Source organism: Psammomys obesus, unplaced genomic scaffold, assembly GCF_907164565.1.
Source record: "Psammomys obesus unplaced genomic scaffold, mPsaObe1.curated_primary_1811, whole genome shotgun sequence".
NCBI lineage: Eukaryota > Metazoa > Chordata > Mammalia > Rodentia > Muridae > Psammomys > Psammomys obesus.
The window spans coordinates 11,539,316-11,561,130 of NW_026596088.1; the positions used below are offsets into that span (position 1 = coordinate 11,539,316).

The following is a 21,815-nucleotide window of genomic DNA, read 5'->3' on the forward strand; positions in this document are numbered from 1 at the left end:
TACCTTATAATTTTCTAAATCTACATGAACAATAATGATCAATTTTGTCAGTATTATTCACACCTTTTATTAATTTAACATAGATGAATAAATGTGAGTGTTGTGAAGAGTTGATTGGGAATAGATTTTAAATCTGACAGTTAGATTACAGGGTACCTAAGAAAAAATGGCTCTTTCACTAGGTACCTAGTAATTTAATTCTTGTTTGAAATTATTATAATTTATTACAGTGTGTGGGTCCTAATGAATGTCTACTATTAAATGAAAAGGAGAAATTGAAATTAAGATTATGAAATTCTTTTAACTCATATCTTAAAATCCTCTTAAACAATTCAGAAGACATTAATAAGCTATGTAGATTTCTTGCCATATTCTCCAATGACAAATAGAAATATTTTTTTCAACATTTAAATATTCTAGGAAATGTTGAATGCCACTACAACTCTACGCCTGCAATCTTGGGATTTCGTAAAGTGGAAACAGCCATTATAAGAACATAGAACTTGGCAACTCTGTTTAGATCTTTTTTTGGACTTGACCCAGACTTTTCTAGCATTTGTGTTTTGCAGAAATGACTATATCCTACTTTTAAACATTTAATGTAAAGCCATTTGAGCTTTCATGGAGTCATAGACAGTACCACATTAACATATAAAAATACCAAATACTAAGGAGGCTCTTAAAATGTGAATTAGTAAGATACACATATAAAATGAGGATGACTGAATGTCTGCAGACATTGAAGGCTGCTGCTCCCAGATGTCAGTAAAGACAACATGTTCACAAAATGATCAGGTATTTACAAATAATAATTCCTGAGCAAAACTAGCAACATCATGGATCATTGTTATATCCTGATATATTGTCAAAATTATTCCTTGAAAAGCCCATTGAGTATTTCCATCTGGGATTGAGTTTACAAACATAGCCTTTCTTGTTTGAAATCCCTTTAAGAATTAGACTGGCCCTTTAAAATTTAAATTATGGCTGTTCTTTAAAACTCCAGAGGTTGTGTTTGCTAATCTTTAGACCTTTTCTTTTCTTTTCTTTCCACTTTTTTTTTTTTGTAAATTAAGACTGCTGTGATTCATGTAGTCACTAGTTTATATGTAATGAGGTAAAATTTGAAGCAAGGGAGCTGGAGATGGCTTAATTCGCCTTTGAATTCAAAGAGTAGGCCTACTCAGGTTTCCACAGCTTGGGAGCAATGCTGATGTATAGGCCTGGCCATTTCTCATCTTGGGGACCCTTATGACCAACTCTGAATATGAGAAATGAAATGTGACTTCTTAGGAATGTGACTGTTGAGTTAGGTTTATATTTGTTGGGTGGATTCTGTACAGGTTTCTTTTGAGGTCCAGGTGAGCATTCCTTTTGGTTCCCAAGAACTCATTTCCATTCTTCTTCCTAGCACAATTTTGCTGTCAACCCCAAGCACGCTGCCCTTACATAAGAAAGACAGTGGGCATGGCTACCTGCTTTTACATGAGAAGGTGAACTGTGGCCTCCAATACTGTGTTTGTTGAGTTCAGGTTAGCTGAGTTTCTGATGAAAACAATTATCATGGGGACAGTAAGAGACACAGGACCCACTGCAGTGCTTACTGCTCTTTGAAGAGGAGAGAGACAATTGGATAGTCCATATTCTGTCTAAGTTTCCATAAATAACAAAGCCCTTTCTCATCCATCCGTCATATTCACATGGTTGCTGTCTTGTGCTGCAACTAGTATGCTTACATCCAATGTTGTCTTTCATCTACTATTACAGAAGGCTAAAATCAGCCCATTCTGGTAGGGAGGTAGTACAAAGAGACAGAACTTGCCAGTGTTACACGGTATGAAAACATAATGATCCTGCAATGAAAAACAGCCTCTTCCCATTATTCTTTTGCCAATTGTGATGCCATAACAGTAAAAAAAAAAAAAAAATGTTCATTTTGAAAGCATTGACAATTTACAAAACCCCTACCTACAGTCATCTGTTTAATTAGATTTCCCCCCTTGGTACCTATTTAAACTCTAAATGAAAGATGGAAATATGTTTGCTCTAAATATTTGATATGATTGAGATGAGATTAAGGGGTTTAAATGATTTAAAAATTATATTTACTTTAGTGCAATCTGTTAGATTCAGTGGTAATCTGCCATTTGGTTTGCTTTACAGCAAAGCAGGCACCAAGGGTTAAAGCTCCCGGCACACCGGTACAGTTAAAACTCCAGGCACCTCTCCTTCCCAGTCACAGAGTTCTTCAGGCAAAGTTGAGTTACGCTCAGACGGTCCCCGTGCTTCTCAGCAATGACCTTGCGGGATAGAGAAGCATGGCACAGTGGCTCTTTCCAGCTGTACTCAGCCTATCCGTCGGGGTATAATCATGCTTGGTCCCAGCACCGCAGGCTTGGACATATGTTGAGTTTTATTTCTTTCTTCTGACATTAATCCTATTCACCAGCTGTTCTGCCAGCTGCCATTCTTCAGTTTGGAGATTACATTTTGGGGGATACCAACAAAGGTCTGGTTGACCACTGTTTTCTTTTTTCCCTTTTCTCCTGTATTCCTTAGAAATGACCAGACCTGGGAGAAGAAGAATTCACTATTTTCCCACTATGACCTCATTTTTTTTTTTTTTTTTTTTGCTTTTAGACATTAACATGATTTATGATAACTCAGCATGCTGTAGATAAGCTTCCACAGTGCAGGTTACCACCTTATTTATAAATCCCTTTCCATAAAAAGGTTTTAAGTTTACGTTGAAGGATATAATTAATGTTTCTTATGCTACTATATAAACAACATTAATTAGTGACAATTTCTTTGATGTTCTAAAACAAATTCCAGAGGAAAATATGACTTTCATCCTTTCTTTGTCTCCCCCACCGCAGGTTTGCGGGTGTGTCTCAGTTGAGATGTACCCCCCCCTTTCCCTGAGCTATGGCCCAACTAATCTTATTTGAATGGGCTATTAAATCTCTGTTACACTCATAATATATACTAATAAGTAGTATAGATTTCTCACTTTGTATTCCAGATGATCTGTCCATAAGCAGGATGTTAAACATCTGTAGTTTAAGCCTCTGGGACTAACAAATGCATTAATGCCAGAAAGAAAAGTAGCCTGGACAATAAGGTCAGAGACCATGTGGCGAAGCAGCATCCCCAATATTATTAAGTCTGCGCATTCTTTTCAACACTAATCCTTCCATTTTCATAAAGGCAAGAAGATTAATAGACTTAAGTTGTAATCATTTACAGTACATGTTTATTACACTAATACCAACAAATACACAAAATCCCATATGTGTTATAATTCTCTGAGCTGATATTTGTAAGTTGTTTAAAATACTCCTCATGCCTCACAGTAGCACTCTCTTAACCATGAATGTACTTCAAAAGATCTACCAAAAAATGGCTACTTATCTACAAGATTCTGCCTTTGTCTTCTAACTTTGTGGCACATTGAGATTGTGTACTGTGATAAATGAATCAATCTAAAGAGCACCTTAAACTGAGGCCATTAGAATTAAGAACACGCTTTAGATTAAAACAAACAAACCAGTAAAATGTTTCAGAAGGTAATTTTGTGTATTCAGTATTTTACTTGTCTATTCATATATTCATCCACCCATCCATCCTTCTATCCAGTTGTTCATCCCATGAAGCAAGATGCTACTTATTGATCCATGTAAAAGAAACTGTAGTGTCTTATGTCTACCAAAGCAGTGCAAGCCTTCAAGTGTATAGATATCTACAGAAAAAAATGAGTTTATAAACTGCCCACTGGGGGGGGGGGAACCTATTGATTCCATACCATCTCCCTATGTCCCCCCAAAGCTTCAACAGTAGTGAACCCCATTTGCTAAATATGGACATTCTATTTATAGAAATATCATATTTTTATTGGTGGCCAAAGCAGTGCTTATAGGCAAACCTACAGGTGACTAATAGGAGTTGCTCACTAAGTGGAATAATGAATAGTATTAGGTGTCAATTAAATCAAGCTTCCCCGAGGTGCAGGTGCTCCACAATGTACTGACACATTTCAAGTAGCAGTGCCACTTCACCCATGCATATGAACAAGCACATTTGCATATTAAAAAGCTGAAAATTATTTAACTGAAGCAAAAGTCTTTTAGAGATGATGGAGGTTATTAAAACTGTTGACAAGAAAGAAGGTAATTGCCTGAAAATGAGAGATGACATTCTGCTATACACAGGGAACGCTGTTTTTGTTGTATTGTGCAGCAGTGCCTGGGTGTATAACCTATTACATTGAGATTGCTCCTATGCAATTAGACCCTTTTTGTCCTCACTTCAATAAGGCTATGATTATGAGGGATTGAAGAACACTTGGCATATTGAATGTCTGTTGTTTTTATAACTTCGTCAGAAATGACAAAACACGTTTTGTGTCCTGTTTTTTCTTTGTAGGCTTATTGATTCTGTGATTATAATATTCATAAAAGACAATGTGTTCATGGTTGAACACTCTGTCATTTATACAGGTTTATTTTTTTTTTCTGTCTCAGCATCACATTTGTTTGAATGCCAAGGTGTTAGTCAGAAGATGAGCAGATTTTTAAAGTAAAAGATGAATAGGTGAGAAGTTTATCATGCTAATAATCCCAAATATTACTATTAAAAGTGTCATAAAATCGATGATTTCCCAAGTTTCAGATGCAGATAGTTCATCCATGAGGAAACTTGAAAGTGATTTTATTTTCTTTTAGACTCTGGGCTTTTTATTTTCACTTCGATTCTGAGAGATCTTGTGCTTTGCTTGTGTTTGTCAGGAAGGAGTTTCATGGCCTAGAGGGAGGATCTTTCTGCCACTGTAAGAGGCAGTGCGCTGGGGTTGACTCCATTCTGCAGGTAGTAGCTGAAACAAGTACAGTGAACGTGGCAATTGCAGTTGAAACCCAGCAAATCATTGCAGGTGGAGGAAATTTCTGGTTTTATGCTTTATTAAAATTAAAGTTCTTAAAAGACTTTAATCACCTTTATTAGACTTCAGCTCCCAGAAGGTACCATTGTGGCAATGTGTGAAGTCCATTTCTGTCATTCTATTCTTTCCTTGAAGATGGTGCTTTCAGGGACATGGCATCATAGTGTTTTTCACTGGACTTTGGGCTTCTGATGACTCTATTTCCTCCTGGGACAATCAGCTCCTGTCTTTTTTTCTTACAAGAACTTAAATCCAAAACTAGATTGCCAGACATAGAATTGGCAGGTTCTGAATAAAGCCCCAGTGTATCCAGAAGTTTTTGAGGGGCTTTTGCCATTTATGGGCTCTTTCATTCTTTGATTTGGTGGCTGCATCTGGGCTTTAGGAAGTTAAGAGGCACACCTAGGATTTTTGTTAACAGCTGTCTAGTGATTTATTTAATCTGACATGTTCATTTCTTTAAATTGAAGAGGGAAAATGTCTTTAGGCATCACAATATGACTCTTGATTAAAAAGATAAAAGTGAGATACTCCAGTTCTTTTCAAACACATTATTTACTGCTTGTTGAAAACTTAGTATTTGCATGATGAAAATTCCAATGTAGCTATGTTAAAAACAGAAAATAAAAGATCTTTATACCAAAACTAACAAATAGAAGGTAGATGCCCCCAAACTCAAGAAGAAAAAATTGAAGCATCCCCTCACACCAATCCAAGAATAGAAAATAAAAGCACTCCCTATGCCAATCTGAAGAATTCCGGAATTAGATTCCCCCACAAGACAAATTCTTTAGTTAATTGAGAATGCACATCTAGTCACAGGCCCCGAGCCTCAGTTTTTATTCTCACGACCCTAGTTCTGTGTAATTGTTATTTTATATTCTAATAACCATTAGGTGACCTTGTTTTAAAAAGTTGAGAACAATCTTGACCTATCTTCATTTGACTGATTTTAGCAAGACAAATCATTGTTTTTAATTATACAGTTGATAGAAAAATTTGGTCATTTTTTTTTGTGATTTATTTTGATACCATTATTTAAAGTTTTTTCTCTCAGTTAAGTCCATCCATATGAAGATATTCAGCACTCAGAATTCTTTATAATACCATACCTGACTTTTATACTCATCATCTTATAGATTGGAATATTAAAAAGTATTGGTCAAAATTAGTTTTAGTTTTAATTTGTAAAATTATATACTAAATGTATTGATGTCAAATAGGAATTACTTAATAGAAATGAGAAACATGAGATACAATAGAATCATAGATCTTTGGATTTGTTCTGGAGAACAAAGCCTTCCACATACTGCCTTCCCTTTGTCATCGGCTAAGTTCTCTGTGAAGCCATCACACCGTGATCTTGTGGAAGCTAGGGTGCACCTTTTGACAGAGAAGTGGTTATGAAACTCCCTGCTTGTTGTAGCATTGACAAACCTTTGTAGGCTTTCATATCCCGAGCACCTGTAAGTGTTCTTCGGGATACTTTTAAATGAGAGAGTTACTTGAAGTAAACTTTAACTTTCAAGTGTTTATGCTTTCTCTACACTGATAGCCACTTTTCCTTATACTTAGTGTACCTAATGTTCAAGTAAATGAACAAAAAGCTTATGAGCCATCATGTTGTCAAGTTGGAAATGATAAAAATGAGACTGAAGACAGATTAACAAAATCAAACAATAAAATAGATGCATGAGGCCACATGAATAGAAACTGAGCAAACTATTTAGGTGGCTATTGAAATATTAAAAATTCAAGTACCTTGGTATGATCTGGACTCAAGCAAAACTTTGAAGAACTTGTTTATGATTTGGAGGCTTTCTTCTGCATCCAGGGGACTTTTCTAGGCTATCGAACAGTGGGAAAATTCTACTGTACTCCTACCTCACTCCCTTAACCAAGCCTTTTTGTTGTGTTGTTGTTCAGGTACAGTCCAGTTAATGAATACCCAGTGTGCCCATGAAGGGTGAAGGCAGCCCGAACTGGGAAAGGTGGATGACTAAGTACCAGCAGGCAGGCTCTGCAGATTCAGTGTACACAACTTAAAGACATTCTTCATTCAATTCACAAAATATGTCTTCTTTCTTAGTCATTATTTTAAAGTCTGTGAGAAACTTACACACCCAGCATTGCTACTTGAGAGCCCCACACACTCCCATGTGTGGGCTCAGATATAAGCCTTACTTTGCATGAGTGGGCACACCAGGAAATTTCTGTATCATAGTTTGTTAGGTTGATAATACTTCAATTGTATGCAGGTCTTCAGATTTCTCAAAGACCTTTCCCATGCATCATTTGAATCCCAGAGAAGTTTGGAATGGGGAGATGGATAGGACATTATTCTTATGCTGTCCTAGAAGGAGAGGAATTAATGATTAATTGTCGATTACCCAGGAAACGAAGGAGCTGGAGTAAAAATTCAGGTCACTTGCTGCTTTAGGACCCTGGTTAGTCTCCTGTGTTGTGTTGCTCATGTTAAGCATTGTGTCACATGGAGAGGCTGGATGTGACGAAGCCCCTAGGTAAGGAGCAAGAGGCTCACCTGCTTAGGAGCTGCTCTGTGCAGTTGTTGATTTTTCTTCAGGAAAGGAGGTGGTTCCTTCAGGGATAGTCAATTTTATGAGGAATGTGTGTGTGTGTGTGCATGCATGTGTATTGTGTGGGTATGTGTCTGTGAAACAGAGAAAGAGAGAGAGAGAGAGAGAGAGAGAGAGAGAGAGACTGAAAGAGTGGCACAGACAGAATAGTGCCCCTAGATTTCCATTGTTGTCCTTCTTTCCTTGAAAGAGTGGTTTTATCAGAGTGGTTTCATATGCACATTCAGTGACCCACCCATACAACACCATGAACTACAATGACAAAAAAGACCACATGCATTTTCATTATGCTTAAAGAACTGTCAGCTTTATACTTCTTTCTTAAATTTAAGAATAATCATAATCAGTTTTTAAACAAAATAAACCCCCATTTTTGTTAAAAATTTTAAAGTAATAAAAAAGCAGAGAATAGTATGATCACTTACAGATCCTTTATCTAGCTTAAACATTATCAATATTTCCCCTAACTCACTATTTTTATTTGATTAAAGTTTAATTTAAAATGTAAATTACAAAATATGCCAAGCATCTAGAAAATAATAGTACATGCACTCAAATTTCTGCCACTATTAGTAAGCATACATTATTTTTTTTGTGTGTCAAACATGATAATGAGCTGCAATAATTGAAAGATTGAATATAGACACAGAGTACACAAACTAAGAAGGGTGTAATAAAAGCATTTTGTAATTTACTAGAACATGCTTGCTATACTGTCTTTAAAAATAGAATTCTGCATAACAATTTGTGTGACTCCCCAAATAAATTACTTCTTGAACAGTGACAGTCATATGTCAGGTGACAGTACTTTAACTGAGGCACTTCGACTTGTAGTTTGATCAAAGGCATTATTGGAGCACTCTGACAGCTTTCTGTATACTCACAATTTCTTGGTGTGAGGTATGCCCATTGGGAAGTCTCTGACGTCTATTCAGGCTTGCTTAAACTGCTGTGTCTGTGCTTGATGTTAGGTCCAGCTGAGATGATCCTCAGTCACACGGAGCTACCTCTATCTAGAACCTTCTTCTAAGAGTCAGTCTCAGCCCTAGGTCTAGAGCACTCTTTTTCAGGAGAAATTATCTCTAGACATACTAAGTACAGCAACAACTGGCAGTCATTTTACTTATTATTAAAAATCTATGACATTATTTCTAAGGATTCATTAGACAACTTATTTTTTTGCACATCTATTGAAATATTTATAGAAGCTTTTGTTAATTTTTCCTACTAGCAGTTCAGTTTAGGTAATATAGAATTAAGTTTTTATTGATTTAGGCTCAGGCAATATCTTGGGATATTTTTTGAGTTTTTTAGTGATAGACACACAGAACATGAAGAGAATTATTCATTTGTTCAGAAACATTTGCTGAGCTCCTGCTGTATGCCACATCACAGTGGCCATCATTAAAAATTACTCTAACATTAAAAACTTTCTCCTTATAATTTGTGAATGTATGTGTGTGCCCATATTTAACATGTGCTCACTCATACATGTGTATGCAGGTGCTTGTTTGTAAGAGTATGTGTCACATGTGTGCACATATGTGTGCAGAAAGGGCAAGTTGGCTGTCATTCTTCAGGTACTATCCTTTTCTTGTTGTATTTTGAAGCAGGGTGGCTCACTGGTCTGGTGCTCGCCAAGTGGCTAGAGCGGGTGCAGGGAGCTCCAGGAACCTGCGGATTCTGCGCCCAGTGCTGGGATTGCAAATCTGCACTATGCTCAGCTTTATTATATGAATTCAGGGAACTAACCTAGGTCCTAATTAGCATACCCTATCCCTTCACTTTCAAATGATTCTCCTCCTCCTCCTCCTCCTCCTCCTCCTCCTCCTCCTCCTCCTCCTCCTCCTCCTCCTTCTTCTTCTTCTTCTTCTTCTTCTTCTTCTTCAACATAGGGTTTCTCCTAGTAGCCTTGGCTGACCCAGGACTCATAGAAATGTGCCTGCCTCTGCTTTCTTGTGCTGGGATTAAAGGTACACACCACTACCACCTGGCCACAGCATTATGTTTGTTGTAATCTATTAGGTGAAATTTAATTTCCTTTGGTTCTGGCATTTACTAAAAGAGGACTATCAGGCATATCTGACAGTCAACATTACTTAACTGTGCCTCTTCACCAAATAAACCTAGCAATTACCTGCTTCCCATAAGAAATTATAATTTATAATGTATTTGTTCTAAGGTTAACCTTTGAAAGACTAATATGATAAATGGTGATAAATAATATGATAAAAGATAATATGATAAATAAATAAGTGATAAAAGATATTCTGATAAATATTATGAAATAGTGGTCCTATCAACTCTTGTGCATGCTGTACCAACTTTATAAGAAAAAAGATAAATAGTGTAAGGGAAAAGACAGCTTAAGAAGTAATTACATTAGACGTTGCTTGAATGTACATATGTCAAAATGCAGAGATTTCATGTTTTTGAAGGGTAGTAAATATCTTTTAAAAATTATAGCTTATAATCTAATTTGCAGTTGTAGTATATACTATATGCTGTTATAGATTATTAATGATCATAAATAGTAAGAGGTAAATAGTAAGAGTTTAGAGTTTACAACATAGTTTGTTATTCTTTAAAAACAATTCAGAATATTTAAAATTCAAATGATCATATCAATAGGCATACATGACAAAAGTTTGGGCAAAACAGAACATTTCCAGAAGAGGAGGGAAAGAAAGAAGGTAGTTGGTGGGTTTTTCAGGGAAGAAGGGGGGTCAGATTATGTCAGCTGGTTTCTATAGCAACAATACCACCCCACCACTGCACTTCCACAGGCTTTTGAAATTAGCTGGTTATACGCCTACTGTGTCCTGCAAAATTGAAGCCCTACCAGACAGTACCTTATTTTTATCATGTACCTTTTCTTCCCATAACCTAGTCCAGTGCAATAATACAAAATGACAAGTACTGTACCAGAGGCCTTTTTTCATACAACGTATTCTAATTATGGCTTTCCCACCCCAACTCCTCTCAGATCCTCCCCGACCCCCCAAATCCTCATCCTTCTTTCGGTCTTGCATTAGAATGCAAACAGACATCTAAAAAAAATGATAAATTACTAAAAACTGGAATAGAATGAAACAAACAAATGGACAGAAGAAAAAGATCCAAAGAAAAAGAACAAGAAACATACATAGGCACAGAGACGTATGTTTGTGTACAAAGAAATTATGTGAAAACAAAACACCAGAAATCAAAATATATACCCAAAGACCTGTCAGAGGGGAAAGAGAAAGTAATTAAAGAAAAAAAAAATAATGCCCACACAAAGCATATGAGACAAATAATCTTCAAAACTGCCACTGCGTCTGTCCTGTATTGGTATTCTACTGCTGTGCTTGGGGCCTCTCCCTAAGAGTAGTTTTTTTTTTTAATTTAACTTTTATTAATTACACTTTATTCATTTTGTATCCCCCCATAAGCCCCTCCCTCCTTCCCTCCTGGTCCCACTTTCCCCCCTCCTTTCTGCATGCATGCCCCTCCCCATGTCCACTGATTGGGGAGGTCCTCCTCTCCTTCTTTCTGATCTTAGTCTATCAGTTCTCATCAGAAGTGGCTGCATTATCAGGGTTCTATGTTATCTCCATGAATAGTCCTTGGTTGGAGTATGAGTCTCTGGGAAGTTCCCTGTGTTCAAATTTTCTTGTTCTGTTGCTCTCCTTGTGGAGTTCCTGTCCTCTCCAGCTCTTACTATTTCCCACTTCTTACATAAAATTCCATTCACTCTGCCCATCAGTTGGCCATCAGGCTCAGCATCTGCTTTCACAGTCTGCATGTTCAATCCCCATCCTGAAAGGCAAAGAGGATGGACATCAGAAGAAAAAGAAAACAGGAAACAACCTAGGGACCTGCTACAGAGGGCCTCTGAAAGCCAGAAGAAGAAAACAGGAAACAACCTCGGAACTTGCCACAGAGGGCCTCTGAAAGCCTCTGCCTAAGAGTAGTTTTTATTCCCAGTGAGAATGTTGGAGGAAACTAACTTTTCCTTTTAAAGAACTTGTCAATTGGAGATAACTTTTGGGTTAGGATGGGGGCTTTTCCCCACTTCTCTTAACACTGGGATTTCATCCAGCCCAGACCCTTGCAGCCCCTGCACATGCTGCCACAGTCTCTGAGTTCATGTGTGTTTGGAAGGCCTTGTTTTCAACCCAGCTACAAACCATTCAATCTACAAAGCCATCTTCTTTGAAGTGAGTAAATTTGAAAATATTTCTATACTTGGATGCAGTTAAAGGAAAATATTTCTATACTTGGATGTAGTTAAGGCTTGTCTTATTTGTATTTTGTGAGAATACTCTTTTAGTAGATATTTTGACCTATTGAGAAATGAAAATGATATTTTAAAATTATACAACAATTCCTAAACAATAAAACTAAGTTATGTATAGTAGCAGGACGCCCATAGTTTATAAAAACTAGTGACCTACACGCTAGAAATATAGCACCTGTTAAATAGCTTATTGGATTAACAGGAACACCCCAGTTTTGACTACAATCGATACCAGAGACAGATTGGTACACTTGATGGAGATGAATCTATTTGAAGGTATTTGAATTTAACATTTTAGGGTGGAAAATAACACACCTTCTTGTTAAATATTAGTGTAAAACAAGAACATTTTATCTTATTAAATATGATCTCAGCATTTACATACCAGGATTATAAGCTGTATGTGATTGTTATTTGAACTTGGTTAGGCTTCACAGCAAAATCTTCTTTCATTGTATAAGGGTCACTTTAGTGACTTAAAGCCATAGCCGTGTAAGAGGATATCATGGATCTATGGGCCTCCGTAAAAAAATAGAGATTCTGAACATTGGCACTGAATTGCATTTGCTTTTTACAAAGCAAGAACACTAGGTAAACACAATAGGCTCCTTCTGGTTAATTTCTATTCATTTGTTCCTTTATAGGTTCCTTTTCAATTATTTGAGAGACTGTATATCCTGTTGTATGGTGTGCAATCACAATATAAACAAAATTTTCAAATATTTTAAGGTTTATTAGCTTCAGTGGAAATGAAATCAGTCAATCATTTTTTAGTGTTTTCAGAAAGGTCCAGTGCTGGGATATATGTATGTTTTGGTCTTCTTTGTTAAGTTATCGCTAAAGACAATAATTGCTGCTGAACTCTCTAGAAGTACACTGTGATAATTTTTAAGGTGTTACATGTTGGACATTTCTATTTCATAGTACAAACTCATCAATCCTTGTTGCAGAACACCTTAAGAATTTCATGCAATGACATTGGTGTTATATTTCTGTTTTAATATTTTAAATCAAACTTACTTTTAAAAGTTGGCATATTTTTATTTATATTTGTTTAAATATAATAATATTGCCTATTTGTTTTTGTTTTATCTCTCTTTCTATCTACCCATTTTATCTATCTATCTATCTATCTATCTATCTATCTATCTATCTATCTATCTATTCTTCTCTTAGATATTACATCCTAATCCCAGTTTCTCCTTCTTCTTCTCCTCCCAGTTCCCTGCTCCTTTCTCTGCCAGATCCACTCCTCCTCCATTTTCTTTCAGAAAAAGACAGATATTCAGGGATATCAACCAAACATGCATTGCCTATTTCTTCCATGGATTCTGTTTGAATTACCTACTACCTGATATCTTGACTTCAACTTTAAATGGCCATGTAGTCTGCTGTGTGTCTCCTGTTTTTTTTGTTTTTTTTTTTTTTTTTTGTCTTTCTGCCTCAGCCTCCTGAGTACTAGAATTAAAGATTTAAAACAACACACCTTACTAATTCTGTCATAATTTATAGAATGATATTTGTTATGGTGTGAAAATCTCTCTCACACACACATACACATAGAGGCATGATTATCAGATTTTAAGAAGTAGAAGTACTAATTTTAATAAAATGATATTAAAATACCTATAATTTTTATATCTGACAAAGTAGAAATTAATTATTAAATATTATTAATTATTAAATTATTACATACAGTTTCTTATGTATATATGTTTTTAGGTATATGTATTTGCATTTCCTATTTACCTTGTAATTTCTACAAATATTCTCAAAATTTATATTTTTATGATAAATAAAAAATAATGTTTTAATAATAATTCATATATCTTTAAAATTAAAAATAGACTTATGAAACTATTCAAATTCAAAGATTCTTATGATAGAAATATTCTTTTCCCACAGCTATTTTCTTAAATAGGAGAATGAGTGGGGAGTAGTCTTAGCTAAAAATACGTCCTAAATTTAATTTTAGACTTTATATGAGGAAATCAGAATAATTATACCCATTATTTTCAGAATTAGATTTTATACTAAAACAAATGTTATAATTATCTTAAAATAATCTGTGTTATATAATATTTCAACCACAAATAATTTTTGGGCATTTTGCATTGCTGTGTTAGATTTCTCCTTGAATTTTCATTGTGGGAAACAATTGATCAAGAGCAATCTCTAAGTAAATGAATGTTTTGGTGTTTAATTTGACAAAAGAAACATTTTGTCTTAATATATGAATGGGTGATTTGTCTTGTGAAACTGGTCTGTTGGGAGGGAGCCATTTTAAAATAATAGTATCAAAAAGCAGTGGAAGCCAGTCTGTCAGATAGAGCCCTATGCTTGACAACCTCTTTTCAAGCCCTGCTCAGCGGCCACCCCACAGAAGATTTCCCAACAGTTAAACTTGTAAATGTTTTAAAACAAACTTCACTGTGATTCTAGAATTTTAACAGTTTATTGAAAAACAAGGAAACCCTACAAGTAGATGTGTTTTATTCCAGTGAAGACTTGTAGCACAGTCTCTTTTGTCTTCTAAGAGAATTCAGGGAGGTGTAGACTGTTTCCCAGCCCCATGGAAGAGATCCATATGAGAAGCTTTGTGCTTCGTGCCAAATGTATTGGCATATTTCAGCTAAAGTATTGGTTGAAAAATGAGTCAACTTAAATAATATTTTTCCCTGTAATTATTGCACATTATTATATGTCCTGTACTCCCCAAATCAATAGTTTTATTTTCAGTATAAAGGTACATGTGTATTTTATGAGTTACTGTATAAACACTAGTATGAATGAAAATTTATATATGCTATAGACCAGCTGTGTGTAGGAGTTAATGCGTTGTGTATTTTAAAGTGTACCATGTGTTATAATGTATGGAGCTTATATAGGGAGTAACAGTACATATGACATGTACTGTCATGCTTGCATTTTTCATATTATAACTTGCTTGCATATTAGTATTTTTTATATGCATATGACTTGGTAGAGACACACATGGGTTTCTTAGAATCTGGACCAGGTATTTTTGGTCACTCTGTGTACTGGGAAAACTACTTAATCTCTGAACCTTTTTAATATTAGGATATTATTATCATGTAATTGATACATCTAAGTACCAGTGAATGAAGGTTAATAATAGTATAAAATACTGAAATCAGACTCGTGTATTATTGTTGATTTGTTGTTGTTGTTATTGTTTTGAGAATCTCTTTCTGTAGACCAGGCTGGACTGGAATTTCCTATGTAGCCCAGTACAGCCTTGAACTTGAGATTGTAGGTGAGCATCATCACACTGTTTTACTCCATTATAGATATTAACATGGAGTCTGTTTTTGGCATGGCCATCAGAAAAGATGTATGCTATTGAAAAGATGGATGTATGTAGTGAAAAGATGTATGTATGTATGTGTGTAGTGAAAAGATGTATGCTATTGATGGCTGAGAACCAATAGATTTACTCATTTTAGAGATTTTGTCCATATAATTCTGGTAAGATTTATTATCACTGGAGAAACCTACTAGGCAAACTATGTATATTTGTGTTGATAATATATATATATATATATATATATATATATATATATATATATATATACACACACACACATGGGTGTGTGTGAGGTTTCTCTGTTTCACAGGTAGAAGATCCTCATTTATTTGATATAATAGCTCATGTATCTCACTAAAATAGTAAACACAAAACCCCTTTTGTTGCAGCAATTACATGGAAAAAGAAAAAGAGAGAAAGGAGAAAGGAAAGAGAGAGAGACACCCAGGAAAGAGGGCAGTGAATGCAAGAATTCTCCACCTCCCTCCATCCTCTTTCCACCCTCTTCCTCCTTTCTCCCCTCTTGCTTACATATGCACATAACCAAAACCAAAGGGAAAAGTTAGGCCTTATGAAGATCTAACGATCTAACACCCAGATCCAACTTCTTATCAACAGGTTTGTTCTGTGGTCTCATTACAATGTTTATAAGTCTGATACTGAAATTTTCAGAATGAATAAAAGAGTCATCACTTAATTTTTGTTTGATGGTGGCTGTAAAGCATTTCCCATTTTTTCCTCTGTGCTGCTTTTCAGGAGCTGGTGTAAGGATGATTTAGATCAATTATAATTGAACTAACTACTGGAATTCCAGAATGAATTTTGTTCTTTCTGAAACAGCTTGGTTTCTCTCTGTGCATTGCCTTTGAACTAGAGAATAATGGTTAAGGAAAAGGAATTCATTAAAATAGAATACTAACACTGCTGGCCTTCTAGGCAATTGTGAACAGACATTTGAATCTTCAACATATAGCCAGACAAAATGTGCACATCTCTTTGTTTTTAGACAAGCATATCTAATATATAAATAATTCTACTGTAGACTAGATCCATGGTTCCTTTGAAGGACTGGTGCAGTCAGTCATTTGGTAAGAAAGTAGCTCACAGTCTAGAGAGAAACAGGACAATTTCATTTGTGGTTTTAAGCGAGTCATTGTTTCGTTTGGAGAATGTAAAATCGGTGACTGGGCTTGTTCCCTTTGTAAAGGATTAAAGTGACACACGGAAGCTTATGAGTGCTTCTGACAGATGTGTTGGCGGTTTGCCACAAGCTAAGGGTGCGGCCCTGACTGACAGCTTGCAATTATGTTATGATGAATGGTTCTGATGTGTGTTCAAGAGAAAACCACTTTCTAGAGAGTGAAAGTCATACATACGGTTCCTATAAAAATCAGCTCAAATAAAGTATGGTAACTTTTTATTTTGTTTTAGCGTTCTGGTGGGTTAACCAATTTGAGCATTCCTCCTTCCACAGAAGTCTCTGTTTTTGATAAAACAAGGATGAAATCCAAATTTTTTTTGTGGGTGGAAATGAATTTGATACCTTTTTTGGCATCAGAAATACTTTATCTGCATTTTAGACAAAACTGACATGTCCAGGAAATCTCTACCTCTCACATAAACTCTTAAAATGTATATATGTTCTGTGGTGTGCCCCATTAGACTTTTTTTTAACTGTTTAATGCATTTTATTTATTCTATTTTTAAATTACAGTTTATTCACTTTGTATTCCAACTGTAGCCCCCTCTCTTGTCCCAACCCAATCCCTCCCTTCCTCCCTCTTCTCCTCCCATGCCCCTCCCCTAATCCACTAATATGGGAAGTCCTACTTCCCTTCCATCTGACCCTAGCCTATTAGGTCTCATCAGGACTGTCTGCACTGTCTTCCTCTGTGGCTTGGTAAGGCTGTCCCCCCACCTCCTCAGGGGGAGCTGATCAAAGATACAGCCACTGAGTTCATGTCAGAGACAGCTCCTGTTCCCCTTTCTAGGGAACCCACTTGGAGACTGAGCTGCCATGGGCTACATCTGTGCAGGGGTTCTAGGTTATCTCCATGCATGGTCCTTGGTTGGAGTATCAGTCTTAGGAAAGACCCCTGGGCCCAGATTTTTTTGGTTCTGTTGCTCTCCTTGTACAACCACTTTGGAAATCAATCTGGCACTTTCTCAGACAATTAGGAATAGTGCAACCTCAAGATCCAGCTATACCATTCCTAGGCATATATCCAAAGGATGTTCAAGTATACAACAAAGTCATTTGCCCAACCATGTTTGTAGCAGCTTTATTCATAATAGGCAGAATCTGGAAACAACCCAGATGTCCCTCAGTTGAGGAATGGATATAGAAATTGTGGTACATTTACACAATGGAATACTACTCAGCAATTAAAAACAAAGAAATCATGAAATTTGCAGGCAAATGGTGGGAACTAGAAAAGAGCATCCTGAGTGAGGTATCCCAGAAGCAGAAAGACATACATGGTATATACTCACTTATAAGTAGATATTAGACATATAATACAGAATAATCAGACTAAAATCTGTATACCTAAAGAAGCTCAGCAAGAAGGATGATGTTCAAACCTCATTCAGAAAGGCAAATGGGACAGACACTGGAAGAGGGAGAAAACAGGGAATAGGACAGGAGCCTACTGGAGGGCCTCTGAAAGACTCTACCTAGCAGGGTATTAAAGCAGCTATGCTGAGACTCGCCAAACTTTGGGCAGAGTGCAGGGGATCTTATGAAAGAAGGGAAGATAGAAAGACTCATAAGACTTTTGAGTTAAGCATTCAAAAAGAAGTTGTCTCTCTGGACCAAATAACTTCTTTTTTTAAAAAAGTTTTTACTAATTACACTTTATTCACTTTGTATCCCCCCATTAACCCTTCACTCCTCCCCTCCTGATCCTACTTTCCCTCCCACTTTTCCATGCTTGTCCCTCCCCAAGTCCACTGATAGGGGAGGTCCTCCTCTCCTTCCTTCTGATCCTAGTCTATCAGATCTCTTCAGGACTGGCTGCATGGTCTTCCTCTGTGGCCTGGTAAGGCTGCTCCCCCATCAGGGTGAGGTGATCAAAGAGCAGGCCAATCAGTTCATGTCAGAGGCAGTCCCTGTTCCCATTACTATGGAACCCATTGAAGATGCTGTGTTCAAATGATGTGGGTGAGCCAACTTCTTGGATCACTCTGACCATCTCTACTCTTTTCTGATTTGATTTATCTTAAGTCGGATCTGAGTATAGCTTCCAGTGTAGATTTTTCTAGAGTTAATAATAAAATGAAAATTTACTACTCAATGATGAGACTAAATGTTTAAAATATGCATCGATTAACTCAGCTGTTATTTCCCACATGGATTACAAAAAGGTTGACAGATTTTCTTTTTTTTAATTTTTTTTTAGTAATTTATTTAATTTTATTTTATGTGTGAAGGTGTCAGATCCCTTGGAATTGGTGGTACAGACAGTTGTGAGCTGCCATGTAGGTGCTGGGAATTGAACCCATGTCCTTTGAAAGAGCGGACAGTGCTCTTAACCAATGAGCCATCTCTCCAGCCCTGACAGATTTTCAAAAACTAAGTGAAATAAAAATATAAAATTAAGTTGAGATGCATTTTTTTTTGAAAATACTTAAATTGTAAGAGTTGTTACTTATTTTGAAAAAGGTAAGTTTCAATTTGATTCTCTGAGAAGCTTCAAAGCATCATATTCTTGAGACTAAGAAGTAATATCTATTGATATTTATTTATCAAGAAGACAGCATTGTAATTGACGAAATTTCAGTAAATTCAGTACTTACCAAGTGAAAGAACACAGCACAATAGTTAAGCTCTTCAAAGTCAGATTACAAATAAGGCTTAAACACCAAGCTTTCCAAGCATCATGTAAAAAGAGGAAGAGGGATCATTTGTTTACACCAAATTTCTTAAAGTATGTTGCATTATCTTACTTCAGAGATGCTAATTAGGATAGTATAGATCTGAAGCAATCCCAAACAAATTTCTTAAGAATTTAAATTACTTCAGCTTTACAATAGCTAGCTTTTGCCCTTTGGACTTCTTTTTCTTTAAGTCTCTTTGTATGGTTTAGGGTGTGCCATCTCTAGTATTTCAGCAGTGACCTTCAATTGTAACTGAAATTAATTCTTCCACAGGGAAAGGAGGAGGTGTAGCAACTGCAGCAATCTAGTTCTGGAATCTTACATTACATCATCCATAGAACCAATGGGTGAAAAGTTCTGTAGGCTTGGGTTTAGCCACAGCTGCCTTCCTTTCCCTTCTGGTTCTGACTAATTGTATACCATTCAAACCTGATCCTAGGTCTTAGAGCCGGAATGTGAAATTTTAGATCACCAAGAGTTTTCTGTCTAGGTTTCCTTCTTTGGAGGCCTCTGCACTCCCTTCCCTGTTAATTCTGAGCCTGTAATCTGCCCTCAGTTGTTCACCTCTGAAAGTGCTATCATTTAGCTCGTGGATCTTTATTGATGAAGTGGCTTGTAACCTTTGTCTTTATCCAAGCTCAAATGGGTGAATATTATTTCTATTTTCTAGTCTCTCTCTCTCCTCCCTTTCTTCCCTAATGTTTCTCTTCCCCCTCCTTCCCTTCCCTTCCCCCATGTCTCCCTATCTCCCCCCTTCAATCTCCTTTGTTTTCCTCTTCTCTTCATTCTCCAAATTTGACACTGAAACTCTGAGGCCTCAGATCCTTAGATCTCCTTGTTTGATTTAGTCTTTACCTGGAAGAAGAACATTCACCCATCCCTGCGCAGGTGCAAGTTAAGGCCTGCTGGAAAGCTTGGCATCTGCACTCAGAGTTCTGAGTCATATCTTCTGCTTACAGTTTTTATCAGATGGAGTGTGCAGTTGTGGGGAAAAGTAGATTGTGTTATTCTGAGTTGTACTGCAGGTCATAATTATTAGTGTTTATAGGACACACTCATTAGGCAATTAGATCTTGTTGAGATATTCGAAACATATTTGTTTTTAACTTGAAAGCTTTCTGGTAGGTAATAATTAGATCCCATTTGGGATATTTTATTTAAATGAAAAGTACTTGGAGTAAACTGCACGTTTTCTTTGCTTAAAACATTTCCTTAAGCCTTTGACATTTTGGAAATAATCTAGCCTAAGCAGTATAAGGCACAGAGAAACCTTTCGTTGTTAATGCCTAAGATGAGGTGCCTAAATGTTTAATCAGATTTAGGAGGGGTTTTCTGGACTGCCCAAAGTTAATTCTTTTACTGATTCTTTCACTTTTGTTGTTGTTGTTGTGTGATACTTATTAAACAAGTTCGTAATGCCAGACACAAGTGTCTAACATGCTTTCAGTCTGCATGTTCTCTGTGTGTGCCCTAATCAAGACCAGAAAGTTAAAACTTGGTAGAGCTCAAATTCCAAACCACATTGAGTCTTTGTAAACCTAGTGTGACTCCCTGTGTGCTATGGAGTAAGCTGTGAGGAAAACTGACTGATGAGTGGGTTTTCTGCTCCTCCTCTCACCTGGGAGGACAGAAAAACAAATGGACTAGCATTCTTTTTCCCCACCCCTGATCCAGGCAATGTTGGATCCTTTGGAGCAATTACAGGTCGAGGATAAATGGAAGATAGATAGTCTACAAATAAGATTTATCTCTTGTTAAGTACTTGTGGGAGAAGGCCAACTTCGTTAAACAATGTGATTTCCCCCATTTTATAACCTGTCTGTTTATTTATGCTTTGTCCTCTTTTTGTTTTTGTTTTGTTTTCTCCAGACAGGATCTCACTATGATGCTCTGGCTTTCCTGGAATTCACTTTGTAGACCAGGCTGGCCTTAAACTCACAGCGATCCATCTACCTCTGTCCGGTGAGAGTTGTAGGTATAAGCTTGTTTGCTCATTTCTGAGACAAGCCAGTCACCTAGTTCTCTGTCAGTTTGGGCTGATGACTATCACAAAATACCACAGACTGGACGGCTTGAACAATAGGACTTTTTCCTTGTCATTCCAGAGTTTAAGAAGTCTAAGACTAAGGCTCCTAGAGCGCTCTTCCTGGCTCAGGTTCTCCTGGGTTTTCACATGGCAAAGGGGAAGAGGCATAGGGGTGAGGGGACAAGTATCTCTTCTTTTCTAGGCACTCATTCCATCGTGAGAGCCCCATCTTCAGGATCTCAACCCTCACCTAACCATTCCCCAAGTATCTTCCTCTGTAGTCGATGAATCTAGGTGTCAGGGCTTCAACATATACAGTTTTTGGGATATAATTCAGTTCTAATACATATTTCTCTTAGACCCTTAGGTGCCCAGCCCTTGAGCATGGATTGTTTGACAATAATATATTATTTTGTTTCCTCCTGGAGTGTGTGTGATAGCATACATGACAAATGTTTATCTCCTAGATGAAACTTTTTTTGTTTTATCGTATTGAGTATGCTGTATAAGAAGCTTAGTGTTTCTTGAATGTTCTTTCATTTAATTTGTGCAGCACCTGAGGAAGCTGTGACTTAGCCACACTTCACATGGCATAACTAAATGATAATACCTGTGTATTGCAAATGTGTTAGGCTATAAGTATGAATAACCAAAAAAGAAGAGGGAGCAAACTGTACAAAATAGCCAACACACTGTCGCTCAGGGGCATTAGTAACAGCACCAATAAGAGGAGACCAGGGGAAGGCCTGCACCAATAAGAGGAG

At 36.7% G+C, this 21,815-nt stretch overlaps 1 protein-coding gene across 6 annotated transcripts in view; it reads left to right on the plus strand.

The window, feature by feature from the left end:
- Positions 1–21,815, plus strand: part of Sox6 (SRY-box transcription factor 6) — a 379,352-nt gene that overhangs the window by 102,389 nt on the left and 255,148 nt on the right. The gene's annotated exons all lie outside the window — the stretch shown is intronic.